This window comes from Pezoporus wallicus, unplaced genomic scaffold, assembly GCF_028554395.1.
Source record: "Pezoporus wallicus isolate ANWC-B61680 ecotype Strahan unplaced genomic scaffold, APGP_CSIRO_Pwel_v1 scaffold_14062, whole genome shotgun sequence".
In the NCBI taxonomy this organism is placed as follows: domain Eukaryota; kingdom Metazoa; phylum Chordata; class Aves; order Psittaciformes; family Psittacidae; genus Pezoporus; species Pezoporus wallicus.
In genome coordinates this window covers 579,988-585,987 of record NW_026640917.1, presented here as the reverse complement: position 1 = coordinate 585,987, position 6,000 = coordinate 579,988, and the positions used below count along the sequence as shown (strand labels likewise).

General features: G+C 48.9%; 1 protein-coding gene across 1 annotated transcript in view; it reads left to right on the top strand.

Annotated features, from left to right (window-relative positions):
- The first annotated feature begins 1,539 nt into the window (after positions 1 to 1,539).
- Positions 1,540 to 6,000, top strand: part of LOC130605605 (fibrillin-2-like) — a 95,432-nt gene continuing 90,971 nt past the window's right edge. The window contains exons 1-2 of the mRNA XM_057421218.1: positions 1,540 to 1,674; positions 2,943 to 3,119. The gene's annotated coding sequence lies outside the window, so the exon portion shown is untranslated. The remainder of the gene's footprint in view (positions 1,675 to 2,942; positions 3,120 to 6,000) is intronic.

Below are 6,000 nucleotides of genomic sequence, written 5' to 3'. Positions count from 1 at the left end.
TGATCTTGATTTCTTTTCTTCAGATGACATCACGATTGAGAGCTGTTGCTGTCCTGAGCCCAATTGTGTCATCTTGCAAGAAGCAACAGGGGCTAATTTTAGCAAGTGCATTTTTTACATTACACTCAATGAAGTCAGACATGGAAAAGCTGAAGCTACTTTCACTCAGCTTTGCTCTAGGGGTTTGTCAGTCACTGATAGGACTGAAGACATCGCCTGCTGCACTTCAGTACAGGAACACAAGAGAGAGGTGTAATAACGTGTAACAGAGCTGATGTGCCAGATTCCCATCACGGTGTATTCATAAGGTCCTGATGCCATGCACAGCCTGGAAGAGCCAAGCATTGAGAAGCAAACGTTGAAGTTAGCTTCCTAAGCAGCTTCAAACCCTCTCCCCATGCATTTGCATCATTATAATGATGTTAATTAATGAATATTGCAGACTATTCTCCTATAGGGTTGCCACATGCAAGTGCATCAAAGTGAAGTGATGGCATCTTTTTCCCTACCTGGATCATGATCAGATCCATTATTTATTCCCACTGTTCAGTCCAGGCACACAGGAGACAGGGCAGGAATTCCTGGCCTCATCCTGTGAAAAACTTGTAAATCTCTACCCAGTTTGTCAAATGCTTTTGACAGGAAATCCATGACGGGCGAATCTTGCCTTTCACTAAAGGTAAAACGACGTGCTGTCTTTTTCCTCTCAAAACAACATTTCAGGAGCTTGAACAAAGATCAGCATTTAAGATGAATTAAAGCCCCCTCCAAACCCAAAAGCTCGTTGTTTAAAGTCAAATTATATGTTCATGTCAAGCTAAAATGCTCATCACATCACCCCAGAACGAGTCTTCCTTGCTCTTTATTTTTCAGCGCGTCCAGCGCAGCAAAAAATATCAGTTCCTTGTACAGCTCTATTGTAAGCACATCATTAATAGCAATAATTAACTAGGAGCATTTCCCCCACTGTGAATCCCATATTAAAACTGAACCACTTCACAAGCAGTTTATCTTCGTGGCAGCCCTGTGAACTAAGGCAAGGCGTTCTGCTTTGCAGGCGGCGATCTCAAACACTGCGGTTGGCATGAAACCACATGTGCTCATTTGCAGAGGCTGGCAAGCAGGGGTTTTTAGTGGGATACTCGATGTACTGCACCTCACGTGCGTTCCAAACCGTTTGGGCTCTTGGAGTTTTCTTTGGGTACGATTTGGAAGCTGCAGGGGCCAAAGTAAGAGAATTTCTCTCACTTACATTTATCAGTGAGGCAGCCGTAGCTAGAAGAGCGGTTGGTGTTGCTCTCCTGGAGCAATTGCTGCTACAGAGAGATCTGTTGTGTGATTGAGAGGGAGTTGGAAGGAAATACTTCTTTCTTTCAGGGAATACTAAGACAGGGATTCTCCATTTGACTCCTAAAGCCTGCAGCAGGACAGTTGCTTTTTATTGAGGGTAATTGCATGTAGGCTATTTAACCATCCTACTGCTCCTTACGCTTCAGGGCTCTTAGTTTGTGGGGTTTTGTGGAGCTGTGAAGCAGTGTCTGTCCCACTGCTTCTTGTTTCTCAGGGGGCTGATGTGCACCCCGCCGTTCCCTGAAAGAAAGAAGAATTTCCTTCCAACTTCCTCTTCCATCCCTAGCTTGAGCTAAGGAGCTATATTGGATGCCCATAGCAGAGGTAGGTAAGATGCTTTAGGTATTCACTTTGCCTTCTCCATGCTGCTTGGGACCAGGTAGAGGCAGGAATGATTGGGATGGATGTTATCACGCACAAAAGCAATGCCAAACCACCCAGCCACCCAGGGGGAAAACAGATGGGGGAGCTAGACAAACACATACAAGTGTTTGTAACTCCCTGTGGCCGGCAACAAGCATTCGATGGCAGGGAAATAAAGAACCGGTTGGAGGCTTGAATGAGACTTTGAATGAGATCTTGCTGGGCTGCCTGAATCCTGGGGCTTGCTATGCCCTAATCACATGCAGCTGCGCTGCAAAGCCCTGCTCTAGAAAATCAGGGATGGAGCGAACAGCATCGTGTTCACAGAGGTTTAAACCCCTTCTTAACCCTCTGTGGTGGAAGGCAGGGCAAGGGGGGAGGCATATTTCACTTATGTGCCAGTCACTTGTAGGGCTGTGCCCCACTGCAGCCCTCAGAGAGAGAGGAGAGCAAATGTACCCAGGAAATGTTCCTTAAATGTGTTCTCTGAGATCATTTATGTGTGAATTAACAGAGGAAGTGGGCTGAGCAGGATCATGCCAGAGGTGAGACACGGGATAGCATCTATTCTAAGCCCAGATAACCTAGACCCAAATGAAATCTAACTGGCATTGCAAATGCTTTCCAAAAGTGAAGCTCTGTGATTGATTTAGTACCTGCAGAAGAAGCAATACAACTTGTCCCTTTGTGTAATGTCCCTTTGTGTAATATCACCTGCTTTGGGCTGGGTTTTACAATATTTGGTGGCCAAAAGTCACAGATTTCTGGGCAAATCCAAGAGATCCTGTGGACATTTTCAGGTGTCCGAATGCTTTTGCCTATGTGGTGCCCACATAAATGCGATAAACACAACGTAGGTGTTAGCGAGGATGAAGCTAGACTGGACTGCAATGCCAACTGTTTGGCCCAGCAGTTGTCACCAGCTTGCTGTGCCCTTGAGAGGGAGGAAAAGGTAGTTTGTGGTTGTGCTCTCATTGCTCCTCTGCTCCCAGTCCTGCCATTCTCAACCAGGTAAAGCCCACACTTACTCCAGCTGAAACGGGTATTGCAGGATCAGGCCAGGGAGCTGGTTTCTGTATCTTGTGGAGCTCTGCAGATGTGTTGACAGCGCTGCATTCCTTGCAATGCTCCATTATTGGCTGCCCATGCAAACGAGCTCTGCCTTTTCCCTGTCAGTCCCCACAAGTTTGCTGCTAATTAGGCTGAGCATCATTCTGACTTCCATAAAGCTTGTAGGGGGTTGATGAGGAAGAGCCCAAAGAACAAAGAAAGGCAGCGAGGACATTTCAAAGGAGCAGAAGAGATGACAGGATCCCCGTCAGCTTGGGGCTTGCCCTGGAATTTCTGCACCTCTGGGAATTGAGCCGATAGCTGCATTTGAACCCTCATCTGCTGGGTGTAAAGAGGTAACGGAGCTCCGAGCCAGATGGTGGGCTAACGAGGAGGCATCCTGGCTCCCCGGCTGGGGTGTGCACAGCCCGTTTGGTGCAGAGACCTCTCTGAACCTCTTTGACCTGAAAAGCAGCTGGGTTTGGGCTTTTAGGAGCCTTCTGGTGAGCTGGGGGACTTCCACCTCCTGGCAAGGCTGTGGGCGTGCAGTGGCCCAGAGCAGAGGGAGCTCAGGGAGGAGGAGGAGGAGGCCATGTGTGTTTTATTATATAGTATTTAAAGCAGAGCCATCGGTAACGATTCCGAAAGCAAGAGGCAGAGGGAGGATATTTTTGCATGGAGGAAAAGAGCGGAATGAGACTGGGAGCTGCCATTCAGGCAAAGTTCTTTCTTTATATCACCAAATACTTATAAAGTATTTTTATAAAGATATAGAGTTTAGACTTTTTATCACCAAATACTTTTTCTTTTTCCTTTAAATATAGGTATTGGGAGGAAGTGTTTTTAGCTGCAGAGATTTTGTCCTTTGGAGCTGAGGTATCTTTTGAGTGTGAAGGTTTTGAGCTGGGTCGCTTATCCTTCAAGTCCTTCGTTGTTTCATTATGGTTGTACTAATGATAGGAAAATAATCAGCAAGAAAAGTGCCTTTTACTTGAAATCAGTTGGGGTTTTTTTTGCTACTTTTAACATACCACTAAAAAAAAAAAAGGGAGGGAAAAAAAGAAGAATGTAAGTCCCAAATTGGAAATGAATTATTTTCCCCCAACCCTTTTGATGTGAAGTCACTGTTACTAATGCCCTCCTGCCTCCTGCAGCTCCAGCCGAAATTTGGGACAAGCTGGAGCTGCCAGCGCTCCCTAATGAAGCGGCCCAAAGGAGGAATGCTTAGGTGATAATCACGTCTGCATTCAGACGGCTCCTGCTAAACCCAACCTCTCCCCCAGCCCCTCCTTGAAGTGAAAGACTTTTGGCTGAAGAATGCGGTAGGGTTGTCCTCTGCTACTCCCACTCCTCCTGCACCCCTTTCCCCGGCGCAAGGCCCTCCCCCTGTCCAATTTGGATGAGGCTGTACCTTTTCTTCTCTCCTTCAAGAGTGAGGGCTTTAGTCCCTTCTTTTCTGCCCAGATCTCCACTAAACAAAGGAGCTCTGGGCACATCACCAGTTCCAGGACGTAAAGGTATTTAAACAGACTTAAATCCGGAGCTGCATAGCTAAGAGCTGATTTCTTTCTCTTTATCTGCCTGATTGTTTGCCTGCCTAATTGCGTGTTAACTGTGATTTGCACATTGTTATTTTAATGGATTGGTTTCATTTGCACACTCAAAAGCATGGGTTGGAAACTTCTCTCCTGGTTCCCTCCAAACTCAGTTTCAGCTCCGATTCAGTGATTGATTCTCTTTGCTATTTCTTACAGGGGGGTGTTTGAGCTGAAAATCCTTTTCGAGCCTTCTTTTTTAAGCTGTCTTTTGGGGGTGTGAATGGCTTTTCCATACTCTCTTAGCAAGCCTTGTGTGAACGCTCTCGGGGTACGTGCCTGTGTATCGATCATTTGTCACGCTTCTCGTTGCTCCGGGAGGAAATGGATGCGCTTGGACTCTCTGCAGTTTAAACCTCAGCACAAAGGCTGGGAATGTCCTGAAGAGCACAACTTCGTGCTGCTTTTTATGACCTCCTTTTTCCATCTGTTCCCCACCTCGGGAGCAGAGGGAAGCTCTCCCTTTTGTCTCACTGGGGATATTCCTATCCCAGCCTTCAGCAGACAGGCGCGTGTAGGGAAGCAAGCAGAGCTCTTAGGGCTGCAGGAAGGGCAGTTTCTTTGTCTCTGCCTTTGCTCCCAGCCCTGCCTTTTCCCTTCCCACTCTTTCTCATTGAAACACTAGACCTTGAAAAACGCCTGCCCTCGAGAGCAGCGCGGTTCCCCGGGAGCAATGAGGGTTTAGTTCTGAAATCTTTAATATTCTTACAATTGCTTTATTTATTTTGTCTCTTTCGGGCACTTTTTCTGCCTTTTCTAGGCTGTTTTTTTTTCCCTGTTGCCTGCTGTGGGGCCGGGCTGGAACGGGAAAGCGCTGCAGTGGGAAAGCAAGGGGGACAGTTAGGGGAGGCTCGGGGGCCCTGTCCCTCCCCGCCGGAGCGGGCTCGGAGCTCCACAGGAGCACCAGATGCTTTTCCACTCTTTTGGGGGGGGGGGACGACCCGTGAGGATTCCTCCCTGAAGGAACAAACTCTTGGGGGTCTCGAGGTGAGAGATGCTTCCTGCTGCTGAGGAGGAAGGATGGAAGGAAGGGCTCCCCAGCCCCATTTGCACAGGCAGAGCTGGGAGGTTTGGGGAGGAAGGGGGCCGGTTTGTGGGGTGCATTCCTCTGTAATCCTTTTTACGGAGCCTTTTTAACCAGCTTCCTTACAGCCCCCCCGGGCTCCCACCCTGAGCCTGCCCATACAGCCCTGCAGCACGAAGCAGCCACTGCCTTGTCACAAGGAGTGTGACAATTTGGGGGGGGTGTCTGTGTTGTGCCAGGGTCTGTGCCCCTTCCCAGGGCTGTTTCCCTTTGCCCCCCAGAGCCTCTCATGGCTGCTGTAAGGACTGAACTAAAGGGACCACTGTGGGCTCCTTGTCCCCATGGACCCCCCCCCCGAAGCCATGCAATTGCCCTCAGGGGAGCAGGGCTCAAGCCTTTCCCCCCAGGAAGGGGCCTTGTTCTGCTCAGGGCAGAGGGGCTCTGGGGGCTCAGGACGTGCCCTGGAGTGATTCAGGGCCAAGCTCTGGGTCTGGGCCCTGCCCAGTTATGGCCATCTCAACCGTGCTGTGCTTTCCCCAAGGTGTGTGCGCAGCAAGAGGTGTTGGGAGTCTCCTTCCTGCCCCTATTGCTCTACTCCATCCCCTCCACAGAGGCTTT